The sequence below is a fragment of the Eublepharis macularius genome, chromosome 2 (assembly GCF_028583425.1).
Source record: "Eublepharis macularius isolate TG4126 chromosome 2, MPM_Emac_v1.0, whole genome shotgun sequence".
Lineage (NCBI taxonomy): Eukaryota > Metazoa > Chordata > Lepidosauria > Squamata > Eublepharidae > Eublepharis > Eublepharis macularius.
Window position 1 is genome coordinate 101,799,787 of NC_072791.1, and position 18,805 is coordinate 101,818,591.

Here is an 18,805-nt window from a genome sequence, read left to right on the forward strand (position 1 = left end):
TTGAAGAGACAATTACAAACAAAGTATAAGAAGCCGATTCAGGACCAAATAAATAAAATAAAAGTTGAATTGCAGGAATTAGATACCCTCTTAATGTGGAAAAAGGAGATCGTAGTGAAAAATGAGTACCAAAGCATCAATATAAACACCATGAAGAGAATGGTTAATTATTTGAAGAAAAGAAGGAAAAAGCAAAGGATAGGGTTTATGAAAGATGCAAGGGGAAACAGGATATTTAAAGACAATCAGATAAGAGAAAATTTTGCAAAATTTTACCAGAAGTTATTTAAAGTTGAGGAAAGCAATCAATTTGAGGAGGAGGTAGACAATAAAATCAAGGAAGAGGACATGACAGTACTAAATAAGGATATTACACAACAAGAAATTAGGAACATTATTAAGAATCTAAGAAACAGGAAATCGCCTGGCTTAGACGGATTCACAGGAGAATTGTATAAAATGGTAATATAATAGTCCTGGAGTTGCAGAGATTATTCAACAAAATTTTAAAGGGTGGGAAAGCCCCTGACTCTTGGAGAAATATTGAAATTATTACAATTTTGAAACAACAAAGGGACCTGGCAGATTCAGCCTCTTATAGACCCATAAGCTTGATAAACCAAGATTATAAAATTTTTGCAAAGGTATTAGCTAATAGATTAGAAAAATACCTCCCGAGATTAGTGGGAGAGGACCAATATGGATTTGTAAAAGGAAGATATATTGGACACCCCATAAGAAATGTGATCAATGCCTTATACCATGCAAATAAGAGAAAGATTGCACTACTGGAATTAGATGTTTATAAGGCATTTGATTCATTAAATCATGGATATCTTTTTCAGGTATTAAACAAAATTGGGTGTGAAGGACCTTTTATGATCACATTAAAAGAAATTTACAAAGAAGGGAAAGCCCTGATTAAAATTAACGACGGACATACCAGGGAAATATTAATTTAATGAGGAGTAAAACTGGGATGCCCACTATCTCCAATGTTGTTTGCATTGGCTATGGAACCTTTGGCAGACATAATTAGGAAGAGTGTTAGAATCAAAGGCTATAAAGTAGGAAAGGAAGAAATTAAGCTAAATTTATTTGCTAATGATGTACTATTAGTATTAGAAAACCCTTTGGAAGCATTGAGAGACCTTATGATAATTTTAGAAGACTTTAAATCATATTCAGGATTAGGAGTAAATATTAAAAAGTCTGAAATAATGCTTAGCAGGATCAACCAAAAGGAACAAAAGGAAATAGGTAAAGTAACAGGTATGAAATTAGGAGCAAAAAAGTTGAAATATTTGGGAGTGATAATTACAAAAAATATTTAAAAGATGGTAGAGATAAATTTCAAATTAACATGGAAAAAATAGTAAAAAGATTAAAACAATGGGAGAAAAAACATTTAAGTATATTGGGGAAGATAAGGGCAGTTAAAATGTTTATAATATCCCAGATGTTATATTTATTTCAGGTACTCCCGGAAGGGATATCTAGGAAGCAATTAATTATGTAGGACCAAACAATTAAAAGGTGGGTATTTGGTTGTAAGGAAGCCAGACTACCAAGAAAAGCGATTTACTCACCAAAGGAAGATCTAGGGTGCGGCATTCCACAATTGGAAAGATATTATGAAGCTTTCCAATTAAGAATGATATTGGAAATTGATGGTAAAAGTTTGGATAAATGGGTGAGATGGGAAGATAATGTAAACAAAGGAGTAGGTAAATTTGGAATATTTACAACAAAGGTGAAAAATGAAATAAAGAATTCATTAGGCCCGCGACAGACAGCATTAAAAATTTGGAATAAGAAAAAAGCTACCTGGTTTCCAGTACCGTCAAAATGGAACCCTATTGAATCCTTAAATGAAGCATTTAAAAAATTTGGAACGGATTTTTGGGAGGAATTAAAGCAGAAGGGTTTATACAGAATGAAAGATTTTTATGATTCACAAGGAAATTTGATTCCAATGCAGGAAATATTGGAGAGAGTGGAAAACCAACCTTGGTTAAAGATTATGGGTCTATATAATTTTATGAAACATAGGAGATATAGCGAAATAGTAAATATGGAAGATAACCCATTTGAAAAATTATATAGTATAAAGGATGTCAATAAGAAGGGTATAGCAAGGAAATTATATAATTTAATGAATAAGGATAGAGAATATATGATCAGGTTGATAAAATCTAAATGGGAGAAAGAGTTAAAATTAACAGATCAGAAGATAGATTAATTAATGAAAGATATAAGGGTAATAAAAATGGAAAAAATTAAAGAACTGGAGATGAAAGTAATATTGAAATGGTATGGGTCTCCCTCCCAATTATCCTATATGATCAAGGGAATGAAATCGGAATGTTGGCATTGTAATAGAATAAAAGGCTACTATGCTCATTTATGGTGGGAAATGATATTGAGAAAGGTGAAGGAGCTTTGCGACGCTGAGATAAATTTAAATGGGGAGATCCTATTTATGGGCATCTGGGGGAATAATAAAGTACAGGAAAACAGACAGCACTTGTTAAAAGCCATGATTATAGCTGCCCATGCTGTAATAGCGTATGGATGGAAAGATGCCTCTAAATGGACTTTGGAAAGATGGAATTGGTATTTATATGAATGGATCCAGTCAGACATTTTATCGATACTAAAACAGGATAAGACATGGGAAAATAAGACATTAATGATAAGGAAGAAATGTTCTAGATATATAAGATGGGTAAGAGGAGGAGAGACCAACCAAACTATATTAACGAAACTCCAAAGAGTGTGCTCATGGTTAAAGATATAAAGCAGATTATTCTTATGGTCATTCTTCCTGGGGGGGGGGGCGGGGGGAGAAAAGGAGGGAAACAAGTTTGTATCGGATGTATGGATTGTTGAATGTATTTTATATGTACATGTACATGAAGTATAGATTGTACGTGGAGGCAAAGGGTTGCCAGGTCCCCTTACCCTCCCAGCAGGAGGGGGGGTTGACTATTACCTCATTCTTGCCTTGTTTATTATATCAGTGATATTGTTGCACACCCGGGAGGCCCATTCCCATGCCTTCCTCCCCTACTGGCCAGGTAAGTGGAGGTGGGGCCGGACAGTGAAAGCGGGGGATCCTCCGCCCCCACTGGGGAACGGGATCCCTACTCTCTGTGTTACAGTGATCTTTACATGGTCATCCTGCTTAAGGTTAGGGACATTGTCTGCAGGGTCAAGGAGAAGGGGATCAAGAGGACCATTTGGGGCCTAGCATCATGCTCAAAGAGGACCCCAGACTTAGACCCTTGTTTCTTTTTCAGCATTTGATATGTTTTGTAATTTTTTTATGTGTCTCATGTGTTATCTTTTTTTTTTTATGATGGCTAAGGACCAAAGATCTGATAGTGGCTCAGGCTTCTCTGGACCTCTGAGAGAAGCTGATTACCTGTATTCCGTTTACTGGTCTGGTTTCCAGAAGTGTTACAGGAGTTGGAGGAGGCACTTTTTGTTCTTTCCACCCCCAGAAAGAATGTCCTGTGCTGTTTCTTTTAAGCAAGTAAGAATGAATATCCTCAGCAGGGGCTGTGACCCCATCCTACCTGCTGGTTCTTTTTAGCTTTTCAGAAGAGCTGCTAAGACCCTCTCTTTGTGTCATGTTTAGAGCACTTGGCTGAATTATTTTTAGCATACTTTGCTACTGCATTTAAAAGCTTTGTTTTTCGTGTCCTATTTTTACAACTTTTTTAAAAAAAATTGCTATGCTTTTACAGTTTCATGTATATTTTAAAATAAAATTTGATTGCATGCCAAATCAAAAACTCTAGAGTTCTGACAGGTTATAAATTAAAACTAAAATAAATCCAGCTGCAGAAACATATAACCAAATGGGATGCGGAGAGGCACAACTTGGTCATCTGTCCATTTGCAAGCCTACCATCTTCCTTCCCTTCCCTTCAAACTCGATTATGATGAATAATGCTGTTTTGCTTTTTAAAATGGTGCCACTACTCTCTCTCTCACACACACACACACACATCATCATCATCATCATCATCATCACAGCTGACTTAGAGTGACTCTGTAGAGCTCAAGTAACAGATGTTCAGATATATATGGTTGTACTGATTTCCACCAATTCCCCCCTCAGAACACGTGAGAGCCCCCTAAAAGGCGCTGGTACTCAGTTCTGGTAAGTATTGCCACACAAAAACAAAGCTCTGATGATGAGCCACTAGCAATTTCATTTAAGTGCCAGACAGGATGGCAATAATGGGAGGGTGGGTAGAAATTCACTTCTCAGCCCTTTTATCTTAACTGTGCCCCCATGAAGTTAAGGGCAGACTCCATGGTTTTCTCTTCTTCATCTCCATATTCACAACTGTCCTAGGAGGTAGGTTACATTGGCAGAGAGTGACTACCTCAAAGGGAGCTGGGCGGCTGAGCAGGAGTCTACAACCAGGATTCCCCACTCCAGTATTCTAACCAGAACACATTTACACTTTCCTCAAGCAGATTGCTCCTCAGTATGCACTGAATATTCCAGTCATTTATTTCTCAAATAACCCATTCTAATAGACCTATAAAATTATTTCAATTTCAGAAGCCTGCATTCTGGAGATCTAATCTAACTAGGCTTGCCTCTTGTTACTTATTTCAAATTCATTGTTTGTAATTTTCTGCATATCAGGTATGGTATATGAAAGTACTGGTAACGTTCTGATAAAATCATTTTCTTATAGTTTCACAATATGTCACTTGTTTTGCAGCTCTTTTGGCTTAAGTTAAACATTCAACAACTATATTATTTCTTATCAGATATTTCTTACAGCCAGCATGGTGTAGTGGTTAGAGCATTGGGCTAGGATCTGGGAGAACCGGATTGATTCCCCACTCTGCTATGGAAGCTTGCTGGGTGATCTTGGGCCAGTTACATACTTTCAGCCTAACCTACCTTACAGGGTTGTTGTGGGGATGAGATAGAGAAGAAGAGAATTATGTAAGCCATCTTGGGTTCCCACTGGGGAGAAAAATGGGATATAAATGAAGTAAATAAATAAATAATAGTGTCCCAGCACTAAAGTGTCAAACTTTACCCCAATGAAATAACTAAAATTGGGGGATTCGCTGCTGTATCACTGGCTGCGATTCTTGGTAGAATAAGACATGCTTACGCATATTCCAACCAGTGTGTTCAGGTATGTTTTTCAGTGTTCTATGCTGTAGCCCATGTGTTAAGATCTAATAGTAAGTGAGCACTGGAACTGCCATGGTGTGCCTGTATTTGAAGAAGCTTTACAAAAAGCATCCCGTTCTTTTGGATTCTCTATTCTTTATAGAAATGTATTGATTTAAATTTATTTGAAACATTTATAAGCTCACTTTTCCCCCAGGCAACTTTGATTCAAGGAGGACAGGATTGCCACCATATGGGGAGGTAACACTTTATGGCACTGGTTGACTGTCCCAGAACAGTTCCGAGGTTCAGCAGCCAATGAGTATGTTATAGAGAAAGCCCCTTCTCTACCCCTGCAGAAAGAACCAGGCAAGCCCATTGTCTCACTTCTCCTCACCCTTTTCTGTATATTAAGTAGCTTGAGTGGAGCAGCCAGTCACTAGGGTAGAAGGAAGTCTCTCAATACTAAGGTCCAATTTTAAAAAGTTTATTCTAAGCATACACAGATATAGACAAACTAAGGGAAATTGGGGTAGGGGAATGCAGAATTTACAAAAGAAAAGAAAAAATATTGTTTTGAACTAACTCAAAATATACAAGAGATTTCTGGTCTTCGTGCCTTCAGATGAGCCTAACTTTCCTTAGTGGTTCTATGGGAAGGAAGGAAGGAGTTTGTGTTGGACCAGACTGGAAGTGATGGAATGTATATAAATGTTCCATCCAAAAGGGTCTAGACCCAGTAATAGTTTCCCTGGAATTATGTAGTTTTGCACTCAGCACATGTGTGGTTGTGGGCAGGTGCCAATGCAGGAGTTTGGAGCAGGTGCCAATGCATAGGATGGAATTTCAAAGGTCTTCTGAGCGGTGTACTCCCAAGGTGTCAGAGAGGGGAATTTCTTTTCAGTGGGCCATCAACTGTAAATGTGATTTTCCTGACCATCTTCTTTTCTCGGCATACTTAACAGATCACTTGCCAGCTAACTAGGTGTCTGATCCTTGAAGCTCATGTGACCTGCCTCAGCTTGTGAAATGAAGTTTTGGTTCGGTTATGATCTTCACAGCCGTTACCTGGATAGCCCAAGCTTGTCACATTTCAGAAGCTAAGCAGGGTTGGCCTTGGTTAGTAGTTGGAATGGAGACCTCCAAAGAAGACCAGGGTTGCAGAGACAGGCAGTAGCAAACCACCCCTGTTAGTCTCCTGTCTTGAAAACCCTAGCAGGGGTCACCATAAGCTTGCTATGACTTGACTGCACTTTCCACCACTAAGATCTTCAGAAAATCTGCCTTTCTTACAGCTAAACAGCAATGGAGTGTTCATTCATTACACAGATAACTACATCCTTTGACTTTCAGGTCACAATTAATAGGCCTATAATAGCTATCTGCTTTTCCTGCATAATCTTGTTCCAAGCCACTTTTCAACCCCATTTGATCAAATACTCATGTCATGCTTATCCAAAGGTAAGTAGTTCTGAAGGCATCATCTCAGTTACAAATTTGGAGCAATCTTATGCCAAGTAAAATTATCTTAGTTATTCTATGTTTTCAATTATAAGTCTGATATTTTAAAACCAAACTAAAGAACAAGTTTCACTATTATAGGATTTAGATTGTGACTACATGTTACAAAGTCCTTGAGTTATGTCTATATCTGACTCAAGGACTTTCAATTTGACTTACATCATGAGTTTTCCACTTGGAACTCAATTCTCAAGTGCACTGGGACCTGATACTGACTGAGACCATAGCATGTAAGGAGGGGGTATTTAAAGCTTTTCCCTATCCCATTTTTCCTGTCCTGAAATGACCACAGAGTGTTATTTGCCTCACTGAGGGAACCCACATATACCTCATCGCTACACAGAGACCCACAAGGTGGCAAAATGCACCCTCAGAACTTTTTCATGAAATTGACGTGGGTGGGATACCTAAACACCCTCGTTCCATATGTCACAATCCTGATCTCAGCTGGGCCTCACATTTCTGGAAACTAGTAGGGAGCTTGGAATACACAGAGTTGCCAGTTCCAGACTTAAAAATTCCTAGTGTTTTTAGGATGGAGCTTAGGGAGGGCAGGGTTTGGGGAGGGATCACAGCAGGGTATAATGCCATAGTTGCCTCCAAAGCAACTATTTCCTCCAATGGAACTGATCGTTATAGTCTGGAAATCAGTTGCAATTCTGGGATATCTTTAGGACCTACATGAAAGTTGGCAACCCTAATTAAGTCCTTATGGTGGGCCTGGGTACAACCTGAGGGCTCTGTAGCATGTAGTTATTCTCTGACTCATGTGCATTTGATTAGGAGATGAATTGGCTCATTCAGATATTTAAGCATTTAGAAATTTGCAGTTCAATTCCAGCTGTAGTCAGTTATGTAATTCCCTCTCTCTTCCTACTCCCAACCTGTAGAAAAAGATTGTTGATATCTTTACATTCACAAAATATGTCTGGGATTATGATTATTCTGATATGAGTAACAGTATTTACCAGATTCTTGAATAGTCACTGTAACACAGGTAGATACAATAATTTCTCCTCATGTTCTGAAATTTAGAACCAGTTTAGCAACTCATGAGTACAAATACTCTTGGCTTATTCACAGGACAGTTAATATTTCAAAGAGTCTTACTGAATGCAATCCCCCTAGTGTGTGCATTGTGGCTTCATGTGAACATTCCCCCATGGGCGTACAGCTACACCTGCTGGTGGCTGTGTATACAGTCAGGAGCTTTTCAGTATTACTCTCTTCACATAAAGGTTTTCTTACAATCTGCATAAGTGTTGGGAGAGCTGCTGTAGTATAGTGGTTAAGTGGCACTCTGAGTGTGGCACTATTCTGTCCAGAAGGGCGGTATATAAGCACACTGTTGTTGCTGCTGTTGCTGTTATTATTATTAACTGACCCTTGGATATTATCTTCTCAATACACAGGAAGTATGATAACCTCCTTAAGTTGAGTTGAAAATTCAGTTTGAAAGAACCAATGTTTATGTCATGTGGTTGCAGTTTATGAAAAGGAATGACTGATCAAAAAAAGAAAAAATAAATATTGCAGCTGTTCATCCATTAGACAAAATTCAAAAGTTGGTGTAGCGTAATACCATCCATCCACTTATTCATTTAGAAACCCTTTCTCCCAATAACTGGACCCCAAGATGGTACCAACATTTACTAGACCAACTAAAATGTTTCAGACTATGAAGTAAGTTTCAAGTTCCCAGAACCCGTTATAAGTTTGTGTGTAACTCAAATAAGCCTGCCCAGAAAACAAACTAGTGAAAAATTTTGTGTGTGAAACATTGTAAATGGAGTGCTAAAGAAGTATTGTCTAATCTAACTGACAGCAGCTCTCTGAGATGTGACATAGAAAGGTCCTTCATAGTCCAGCTAACTGAGATATCTTAAGAAGAGATGCTACTGACTGAACATGGACACCCCTGCATGCAAAGCATGTACTCTGTCACTGAGACACAATCTCTTCCTAACAGGAAGAGAAGCTTCTCAAGTCTCCATTACTTCCTGGCAGCTGTCAGGCCTTCCTTGTAGTTGAAGGATAACAGCTATGTTCAGGGTTCTGGAAGAAGGGCAAGGGCTCCATGTGTTATCTAGATGGGTCTTCTTGCAAGTAGGAGGAATTAGCAAACAAAGAGAAAGCTGCAAGTGAGATCCTCTACCAATGTGTAACAGCTCCCTTCCCCAAGGAAACTGACTAGACGGGAGTTTTTCCAAAACAAAGATTATTTTATTAAAGGGGAAAAGCAAACACAGCAAAAGGCAAACAAATGGTTTCCATGAACATATGAAAATCCTAGGAAAAGCAGTAAGGAAATGGGAATTGGGGTGGTAGTTACTAGGAGTAGAGAGGTCTGGGGAGGAAGGAGGTTCGGATGATCAGCATTCCTTGCTAGGAGGCCCAGAGGGATTCTGAGGGCACAGCGCTTGGATCCAAATAAGCATGCACAATTTGGCTGGGGCAAAGCCTGAGCAATTATAGGGCAAAATGGGGCTGGAGGGTGACTCCAGTCTGAAAGACAAAGACTTTAATTGTTGTCTCCTAGGTTGAACAAAAGGTTTGAGTAGCTTTGATTGGCATGTCAGGGTGTGACAGAAGAGTTAGCTTGCCTATTCCCAGTGTCTGACAAAGGAACTGAAGTTGTAATTAAGTGTCTCCAGGGTCGGCTGATGAATTTAGAGTTTTGATTAAATGTTCCCAGGAAGAGCTTAAACCTATCAGAGATAATTGATGGTCTTTGATTGCTGGATCAGATTTCAGTCGATGTTGTAATCAATAGGAAAAAGTACTTTGGAATGACTGAGAGGAGTTGTTAGGATAAGCCCTCAAGCGCCTTTCTTGTCAAAGAGGCTGCACATTCCAAGGCTGGGTGGGCAGGAGTCAATGGCACCTAATCACCTGGCATTCCATGCTTATGGCATGTGTGTTCCAATCTCCCGGGTGGAAGCAGGCAACATTTTGCCAGCTGGGCAGATTGCTATTGGGGCATGAAGCACATTAGTTAAGGCTTTATGATTTCTCCAAATCATAAGCAGATATTAAACGCAGAGAGCTAGGCTGACTGCTCACACATGGAGCATTTAGGAAATCCTTATCCTGATAATCAAGAGTTAATCAGGATTTCTGAAAGCTGAAGTTGAGTTCAGAAAGAAAAACCAGCTCATTTTAGTAAGCCCTGTTCCAGATTGAGCCCAGGAGAATGTTCCTGATACAGTCAAACAAAGGGAGGAGGAACAACTATCTCTGGGCAATGTATTGTCGAAGGCTTTCACGGCCGGAGAACGATGGTTGTTGTGGGTTTTCTGGGCTGTATTGCCGTGGTCTTGGCATTGTAGTTCCTGACGTTTTGCCAGCAGCTGTGGCTGGCATCTTCAGAGGTGTAGCACCAAAAGACAGAGATCTCTCAGTGTCACAGTGTGGAAAAGATGTTGGCAGGTCATTTATATCTACTCAGGAGGGGTGGGGTTGAGCTGAGTCATCCTGTAAGAGTTTCCCAGGGTGTGGAATGCTAATGGTGGGAGGCTTCACTGTATCCTGAGGAGGTTCTTTTGCACATGGATTGGTGCTTGATGTGCTAATCTTCTCTGCAGGGCTATTGGCGGGTATAGAGTGTTTTGTTAGCGTGGTGTTTTTCAGAACTGGAAACCATGCTCTGTTCATTCTTAAGGTTTCTTCTTTCCTGTTGAAGTTTTGTTTATGCTTGTGAATTTCAATGGCTTCCCTGTGCAGTCTGACAAAGTAGTTGGAAGTGTTGTCCAGTATTTTGGTGTCCTGTTTGAGTTAGGCTATGTTCAGCCACTGCTGATTTTTCAGGTTGTCCAAGTCTGCAGTGTCTTTCATGTTCTTTTATTCTTGTCTGGATGCTACGCTTTGTGGTCTCTGGGCATTCTGAATAAATCTGTGAATATACATAATGATTATAGTTTTCTTTTACGCAATGAATAGGGTGCACTCAGAAACAGCTTTTACTCTTTGCCTTCATTATTGTTTTGTTTGTTTTGTTTTTTGTTTATTGTTTATTGTTGTTATTCTTATTTACACCCAGCCAGAAGAAGTTTCCTGGGGGAAACAAAAGCTTGTTTCTTTATGGCATTTTAGTTGCTCCTGTTGACTATAGCTAGAAAAGTTGAGCAGTAGTGCTGAATTGATCTCCTGGACATAATTTTTTACAGCTGATGTGAAGGCAACTGTGTATGATTTATGCCACACATTAATAATGTGACCAGCTTAGAGACAAAGAAAATTTTGCTCAGCTGGGCATACTCAAATACATTTCAAGTATATGATAGAGCATCACATTGGCATGAAAACCTGAATATGGAAGCAGAACAAGCACTTAGACACAATATTAAGCAAAGGTTTCCACAAACATCATTTGCTTTCCATCCAACATTTCAAACTGCAATAGAAAGAGGAAGAACATGTCTGATTTCTGTTTGTTATTTTCAGTGTAAAACATTTTGTAATTTTCTGACTGAAAATTTCAGTTCAGTTCATTCATCCCCATGATTACAATGTTTAAACGGTCCATTTTTCATTTCATGATTTTTAGCTTACTTTGATTCTTATTTCTCACTTATCACTTCACCCCTTCTCCTTACTGAAAGGGCAGTTTATGAATATGAAATCATAAACCCCTTTTTCCTCACATGCCTTAAGCACAGCACACTGCCTGGCCAGGTAGAACAGATGCCAAGCTCAGCTGAAGTTGGAAAAGTACCAGCAGGTGTGTCAGATTGACTAACTGCCCCTCTGTGCCACAGAGAATCACTCTAGTACAATTTCTTTGAGTATTATCTTACTTTTTTGGTTTCCAGAAGGCTGGTACCCTCTTTCCAGTGCCCAAACCACTTCCCTTGAAATACCAGTATTTGTCTTGAGTTTTTAACTGTCTCTTAAGGTCTTCAAAGGCAGTTGCTAACCACACCAGACCAGGGATATCTTCACTCTTCAGAGCTAACTCCATGTTTGACTGGGTAGGAAAATTCTCCTCTCACTAGAAGATCTATCCCCTTTCTTTGGCCCTAATGGGAGCCTGCACTTACTTCACAAACTTCCTTGCCAACTTTCCCCCAGTTCTCCTGTTTGTGTTAAACTGCTTTCAGTCAGAGCTGAATGTCAAAACTATCAGTCCTTGATTTCTCTCACGTAGGGCTGAAATCAGACTTTCTTCTTCCCAGCATCCAGTTCAGAAGTCTTTCTCAGTTCAGCTCATGCTGTCCAATCAGATGCCTTGGAGTAGCCTGTCACTCAAGGCACTGTTTCTGTGAAGAATTAACCCTTCACAGTCCTTCTGCTGTTTTGTACAGCACTTCTGAGCCTTTAAAACTGCAGTCCATCACACTTGGGAGCTAGTAAAAACACAAACAAACTGAAGCTGAGGGACAAACCTCATGCCATTTCTATGTCTTATTCTGATTCTTGATTTTTTTTTTCTGGCCAGGCTGCAATAAGGAATGTACTGGGCAGGAAGAAAAAACACTGAACAAAACTGAATACTGTCAGGTAATGCATGAAAAGGGCAAGATAGAAATCTTCTTATTGGTACTCCATTTTTGTAAAACAGCAACAAAATCTTCTTGTTGGTGCTCCATTTTTGTAAAACAGCAACAATAGCTCCCTACCCCCACCCCGCCCATCATCTGAAGCTTCTGAAGAAGGAAGAAGCGTTCACTTGGGTGCTCACACCTCCCTGTGCCTCCTCAAAAGTCAGGATTTTGATTGCCTCTACTCCAGGGATATTTTTTCTTTTTGCCTGAAATTTTGGAGGAGGAGTCCACTGAGAGATGTAATCCATAGATTGGATCCAGACTAAATTTTCTGATAATAGAAGGGGAAGTACAATCTCCATCAATTCCCCCTTCTTGCTGCAGACCATCATTTTGTCCCTGATGCTTTTCCTGAGGATCCCCTCTTCCTTAGGATCAACATTTCAGGGATATCAATGGACTGCTGTAAAATGGGAGGGGGGGGCAGGCAGGAAAGTTCTGTTCCACTGACTGAAGTGCCTGGTACAACTAGTTTGGATCCATCCCCATCAAATTTTCATCCCATTTGGGTGGGTAGCAGAAATTACATCCAAGCATGTGTTTCCCATTGACACTTAACTGACTTTACTCTTAATATTAAAGATTTTGACTCAGTTTGTTTAAATGGTCACACTACAAATGCAATTGTTTCTTTTTTTGCACACCTCAGATGACAAGAAGAAATACGCTCATTTTAAGACTTCCCAAGGCTTGTTTTCTTACCAGGGCCTGTCTGCTAATATGCACATTAATAATGACTCAAAAGTTTCTCTGTCAGAGACGAGCTATCATCAGAGTTGCAATTTCTACAAGTTCAGTCTAGCCTGGAAGATGGCCCCCTACCTTGTCAAGGCCAGGCTGGTCACCTGGATCCATGCCATGGTAACATCAAGATTTGACTACTGTAATACATTCTATATAGGTTTCCCCTCTAAGCTAACTCAAAGACTCCAGTTGGTGCAGAACACTGCTGCTCAGTTATCATCAGGGCTGAGAGGATTCCCATTTTGCAGTCACTTCACTGGCTACCTATCAGTTACTAGGCTCAATTTGAAGTATTAGCGATTACATCCAAAACTCTTCATGGACTTGGTCCAGCATAACAACAAGAGCTCCTCTCTCTTTATCTTCTATCTTAGCAGTTTCACTCATCCAAACAGGGCCTTCTGCAGGTGCCACTTTGCATATGGGCAAAATCAAAAGCTGCCTGTACAGGTGTATTCTTTGTGGTGCCTCCCACCTTATGGAATAGCCTACCTAAAGAACTCAGGAAAGCTCCCACTCTCCTGGCTTTCCACAAAAGATGAAAAACTGAAGAGGTCTTTTTTATTATTATTATTATTTATTATTATTATTGAAGAGGTCTTTTTTATTCAGATAAGAAGGCTGTACAGTAAGGAAGTGGTCTCAGAGGGATGCATCAGTACAGGGATAGGGACCATAGACTTTATTGCTATGTACTATTTGTGCTATCTGTTGCTTTGGGTATGATCCTACTGGGTGGTTCTATGTTGTTTAATGCTGTTTAATGTATCAGTCTTAGAATTGTTTATGCTCTGTTTCAGCATTGCTTCAACTCTGTATTGGATTTTTCCTGGTTTTAAATCTGCAAATTTGGAAATAGGTAGGTTTATGCATTGCTGGTGGGATTGGAAGTATGTACAAATCTTCTGGAAATCAATAATCAAGGCTACAAAAATTATTATGGGATATGAGGTACCTATGACACCCGAAATGAGGTCTTCCAGAAGCTCCTGCTTTATCTCATCCACGTCCTTCCAAATCTCCCCTCATCCTCTTTCTCATCTAGGTTATTCAGGGACCTTATAAGCCCTTCCCATTCAAATGTCATTAGTCATCAATCACTATTTTTACCTATAGTTCTGCCTAGATATGCACAAGCAAGCCTTTCCCAATGTCTTGTATCACCTTTGGAAACAGCCATTAAGCAATTGTTTTGGGGCAGAAGATGTGATATGTTCCACAGTATAATTGGGCTCTTCAGCCATGTGTTCAGTGTGTCTGTTCTGAACCCATAAGTGCACTCTCAGATATGTCTGAGCCCTTCTCTCTTCCCTTCCATGAGACACTTGTCATCCTCACTACTACTTCCACAGACCTTCTTCTCTCCCAAGACTGATAAATATAGCTCTTCCCTGAATCTCTCTCCCTCTCCATCACTGATTTCCTGTGTGTGTGTGTGTGTTGTATTTCATGTGACTGCTCTCCTGCTGCTCCTTTAATAAAAACTGTTCCTGTTGAACATCTGCCTGTTTATTAGAGCGCCCTCTGAGGGAACTATCTTGGTATACATTGGTGGAGATCCTGCTAGATACCTCCTCTTGCTGCATCTCCTTGTATGCTAATTCCCCCCCCAAAAAAAACCCTATTGGGGTACCACAACAGAGAGGGAAGCATTTGCATATGCAAAACAAAACTATTTTTGCCTCTTTTAGGCTAGTGGCAGCACTGCTTATTGCTGGGGGTGGAGGGATGCAAGCAAGCCATTTGCCTTTATTCTCCTCCCACCTATATGCTAAATCAACAGCTGCCTATACATGCACATTTTCTCTGGTGGTCCTCACCTTATGGAATGTCCAGTCTGAATAGGTCAGGAAAACGCCCACTCTCCTGGCTTTCTGCAAGCTATGCGAAACTCAATTATTCTGGAGGACTTTTTTTTTTACTAAGATAATAAGGGCTGTGTTGTAAGAAATGGCTCAGAGACATCCTTTTGTAAAGAGACAGGGACTCTAGACTTACTACTGGGAACTGTCTACTGATGTAAATATGTTCATACTGGGTAGTAACCACATTGTTAAATATGTCCTGTTTAATTACTTACTGTTGTTTCAGCAATGTCTTATCTCTGTATTTGGATTTCAGTTTGTTTTCAAATTTCTACAACCCGTACACTATTGTATTTATTTATTGAATGTCCTAGTTATTGATCGTATTGATTTGCACTGTGTAATCTGCCTTGAGTCTCAGTGAGGAAGATGGACTATAAATAAACAAATAAAACATCTCATGAGCCACCTGAGAAAGAAAAGAATTGCAAACAAAGAAGGGACTTGTACAGGTTAATATCTAAGCCCTTCCTCCAAGTCAGTAACTGGTATAACCAACATTTTGGAAAGACAAACCTATCCACAGAATCCTCTTTTATAGTGAGATCTCTATGGAACTTTACTGATGGATATGTGCAGGGCTTTTTTTCAGCAGGAATGCGGTGGAATGGAGTTCCGGAACCTCTTGAAAATGGTCACATGGCCTGATCTCCAGACAGAAGGGAGTTTAGATTGCCCTTCACACCGCACGGGGGTGTCTGGAGATCAGGGGGCAGGGCCACCAGCCATGTGACCATTTTCTCCGAGGGCAACCCACTGAGTTCCACCACCTCTTTTCCCAGAAAAAAAGCCCTGGATATGTGCAACTGTAACATACACAGCATTACCTCCTTACTCTCCCTTCTGACCTCTTTGGACTCTAAAGTCACCAGAAAAAGGGCTAGATCCAAATACACCTTAATATTAACTGAATGTCATGTTAGTTTTTAATCATGATATTAAAGAATGGGGCATTTTCATTTCAAGTTTAATTAGTTACCATTTCTTTGCACATCCCTACAAAGGAGGGCATCACTGTGGGGCCTTTTTGACACAATCCTGCTGTTCTTTAGCTGAAAAGCTGATCCCAGGGATAAAGCAGCAAAACAAATAGCTATGCATTTCTTTCAATTCATAATGTCTGCTGGTATTCCTGTGGATTGCAGATGGATGTCCTTTTGTGCTTCAGCCATAAAACAGTAGTGAGTGTGCTGCAAGATTTGTAAGTAGCTCTATGCTTAAATCCATTTTCAGCCACCTTCACAGAAGCAGTCCACTGCATTGTTAGTGCAATAGTCAGGTAATATTCTTTATTTCTCCTCCTCTTTCTCCAAGAGCTGACAATAAAGATGGTAGAGGACTGAGCTGCTCTGTTAAACCTCAGATATTTATTTCACACAATCCTCTACAATTATACCTGCAAGCATTTGGTGTTGGAAAGTATCATCAAGTCATAGCTGTCTTACAACTACGCCTGCTGGGGTTTTCAAAGCAAGAGACTAACAGAGGTGGTTTGTTATTGCCTGCCTCTGCAGTTCTGGTCTTCTTTGGAGGACTCCCATCCAATTACTAACCAGAGCTGACCCTGTTTAGCTTCCGAGATCTGACAAGATTTGGTTTGCCCAGGCTATCCAAGTTAGGGCTACAAGCATTTGGCATGTTCAAAACCAGCGTTTTCATAAAGGTCCTTCCCCCCACGCCCACCCCCACCCAACCTGCCAAAGATCTTAAAATATCTAACATGTGTGCTTTTTTTTTAATGCTTGGGGAAAAAGTCACGTTGTGTCTCCCCTCAAAATTTTATGAGAGTAAATGAACATATTTGGATAAGATGGTCCATGAGACCCTTCTAAACTGGACAACCAATCTAACAATGCAGTCCTTAGCAGATCTGCTCGGAATCCCACTAAAGTAGATTAATTGATGCTTACACCCAAGGAAGTGTTCTTATGATTGCACTGTAAATCTTTTTTAAAAAATTGTGACGTTTCTGGAGTATTGGTTAAAGGTCAGTTCATGTAGGCAAGAGTTTTAGCTGGAGCCTGCCAAACCGTATATGAGCAGCCTGGGACTGACTGTTTCCAAAGCAAATTCAAAATGCTGTTTTTGACCTGAAAAGCTTTAATGGAATTTAACCACTTAGGCTACAATCCTAAGAACACTTTCTTGGGGAATAAACCATATATTTTGAAACTGCCCCCAGTCCTGTGCTTTTAACAGCATCCTGCCATGGAGGAACAGAGCAGGTTTCCCCATCATCTTATCTCTAGGCTAGGATAAACTTAACATCCTGCATTTCTGCATTTTTATTTGCTGTTATAACTGGACAAAGCCAATAGTATATGGCAACTATAAACCTAACTATAAAACCATCACTAACCAATCTGACCTAGAAAAAAAATACTAGATGAGGTGGTATGTCCAAGAGTTAATTATTTTACAAAAAGACAGCAAATAAACTCAATTGGCTTAAAGACTGTCCCTGCAGTCTCATAGCAGATAAAATCCCTCTTTTTGCTTGTAATTTTGTCTCAGTGTTCCTGGAGCTGGATTATCATATTTGTTTGATATTCATCTGAACAGTGATGCCACGTATAGGCAAACTGTGGGGCTTTGCTGCCCCAGGCTCATCTTGCCATCACCATATCATTCTGCAGTAACTCATGGACATCCTTGGGAACTGTATTCTTACTGGCTGCTTTTGAGACAGATTTGTTCAGTTCTGACCAATACCTGACACAATATTAGTGATATCATAATTAGTAGTTGCTGCATAGTGATCCAGAACTCCAACTGCAGTAGAGACCACTGAGTCACCTCTGCACACACATAACCAGGCAATGTTTCTGGAAATACACCACGCTATGTAGAACATAAATGCTTCATTAAAATGCCATGCATTTTCAATTACATTAGCAGTGAATGGTCATTTTAAAAAAGAATAATGAATACCAATAATACCAGCTGAACACAAGATATTAAACAGGTGAAGCTTTTTTCCCTAGGATGCTGATAAAGTGATTGGAAAAGATTCAGCCATCTAATTTCTGCACAGGATCATGGCTAGTAAAAGACTTAGCAATATTAGTAATCATTCTGATTGTGAATGGATGGAAATGCATAATGTCCTTTCCAACTGTTGATTTCCTCCTCCCATCTAAAGTCAGAATATAAGCTCCTTGGAGCAGGGACCTGTTTCTAGTTATGTTGCTCTATAAAACTACTTGTATGCTGAAGGAGTTGTATAAATAACAAACCATTAAAATTATGGTATAGGCATGATATTGCTTATATTTAGTAGAATTGCTACATTAATCCTATTTTGGGTAGAAAGGAGGCATACAGAGATTTTAAAATAAAATAAATAAATATGATTACACTCATCTAAGTCTGTTGACTTCAGGGGATTTGGAAGGGAATAGTCTGTTTAGTCTATAAGTCTATTAAAACATTTTGATTGCTTAAAAGGGTGGTTCCAATTAATCAAACAACACACACATGCATACACAAAATACCAGCACTCACAAAAACTGCATTTGGCAAGCAGTACTTAGAAGAGGCATTCTCACCTTTCTAATCCACAGGAAAGCATTCCGCTTACAAGAGGATGTCTACTATGACTATAGTTTTATTCATATCCAAATTTATGTGGATGTATTCAATACAAATTATATGAGAAACTGACAAGAGTTTCTTTAATTGGGTGATAGCTCTAAAATTTTGACAGAGGCTACGTTTGGCTCATTTTATCAACATTACTCATTATCCTTTTCAATATTCAGAAAATTATTTTCTTAGAATATCACAAACAATGAAGTAATGTGAATCAAGAGAACATATACATTTATAGAATTATGTAGAAGAATAAAGACTTACACAGTTTTTAGTTTATAAAACCATAAAACCATAATGTATAATATGTTATAATTTACAACCATATCTTATTAGATACATATTTTATCTTCATATTTTAACATAATTGTAATGTGATTTATTCT